This window comes from Primulina eburnea, chromosome 7 (assembly GCF_022965805.1).
Source record: "Primulina eburnea isolate SZY01 chromosome 7, ASM2296580v1, whole genome shotgun sequence".
Lineage (NCBI taxonomy): Eukaryota > Viridiplantae > Streptophyta > Magnoliopsida > Lamiales > Gesneriaceae > Primulina > Primulina eburnea.
Window position 1 is genome coordinate 11,015,213 of NC_133107.1, and position 1,305 is coordinate 11,016,517.

A 1,305-nucleotide genomic window follows, 5' to 3' on the forward strand; every position below is an offset into this window, starting at 1 on the left:
CATTTTCAAATCTCAGTGTAGTACCGAACTTCAGAATTTCTTGAACATTCAGGCACAAGTTGGTACAAAATTGTAGTTTACATGTATTTTTGCTTCGATGTTAGGCTCACCTGTTAATCTTCTCATTGGAATAGATAAATTTATTTTTCTTACTCAAAAAGATTAAATTTAGACATCTTAACTGCTTTTTTAATGTAGTTCTATGACAAATATGTGCTAGTGAGTGCAATTGTGCTGTTGATGGTGATGTTTATTTCTCTGTCGAAAAGTTCCCAAATTATGGTCTCCTATCCGGATGGAAAGCTAGAAGATAACAGCACTGGGGAGCGAGTTGCTGTTGATGAGAGAAAGCGGAATCCTGCTGATTTTTTGCTTTATGAAAGGTGAAAACTTCTGCAGCCATTGGACTAACATAATTATCTGGCCCTTGTACTCTTGAATGAAGAAGTTCATTTTTTTTGGTCAGGCCTCAAAACCCAGCAAGCCATTTTTGGAGAACCCCTGGGGTCCTGGGAGACCTGGATAGCACATTGAATGCAGTGCCATGAGTGCTCAATACTTGACACATACATTTGATAGCACATTGATCTTCCCTCATCATGAAAATGAGAAATTCCCTGGGAGACCTGGATAGCACATTGATCTCCCCTCATCGTGAAAATGAGATTGCTCGAAGTTGTGCCGGCTTCCTCCTTAATGAAAGTTAGTTATTAGATACATAATGGTTTTGTCACGACGAATGATGAGAAAATGTCCAAATCACTTGGAAACTTCTTCACCATACACGAGGTAAAGGATACTAGGAATGTTATCTTCCATTCGATTCCTTTGGACGTGCATATGTGCTCACGGCTATTTTTTATTCAATATTCTTTTGTAGGTTACCGAGTTACACCATCCTCTTGCACTGCGACATTTCTTGTTGGGGACTCATTATCGTTCCCCTGTTAGTTGTTCAATTACTCGAAGCTATTTTCTATGTCATGTGTCACGCCCCGAACTTGGATGGACACCGGCGTCGTTGACAATCACACAATTGAAAACAACAAGCCTATCGTAGTACAGTTTAAACCGAACCAGTTTGTATATCATAATCTCAAATGAAATAAAATTGTCTTCTCAATCCAAAATCACTAAACGACAGAGTTTACAATGCGGAAACGTAAGACTGAAATAAAATAACTTAAACATAATCAATTTCCTCGAGCATTCACCATCCCCAAAACTGCTCGGATTCCTCCTCCTCGATCTGTTCTTCGGACTTATCTGGGGAGGGTCGTAAGGGGTGAGTATTTGGGGAATACT

The 1,305-nt window shown here is 39.5% G+C and overlaps 1 long non-coding RNA gene across 1 annotated transcript; it reads left to right on the plus strand.

The window, feature by feature from the left end:
• Positions 1–223: 223 nt before the first annotated feature.
• Positions 224–980, plus strand: LOC140836139 (uncharacterized). Its single transcript, XR_012118984.1, has 3 exons — positions 224–383; positions 481–789; positions 881–980. It is a non-coding gene; the product is annotated as an uncharacterized lncRNA (long non-coding RNA).
• The last annotated feature ends 325 nt before the right edge of the window (positions 981–1,305 follow it).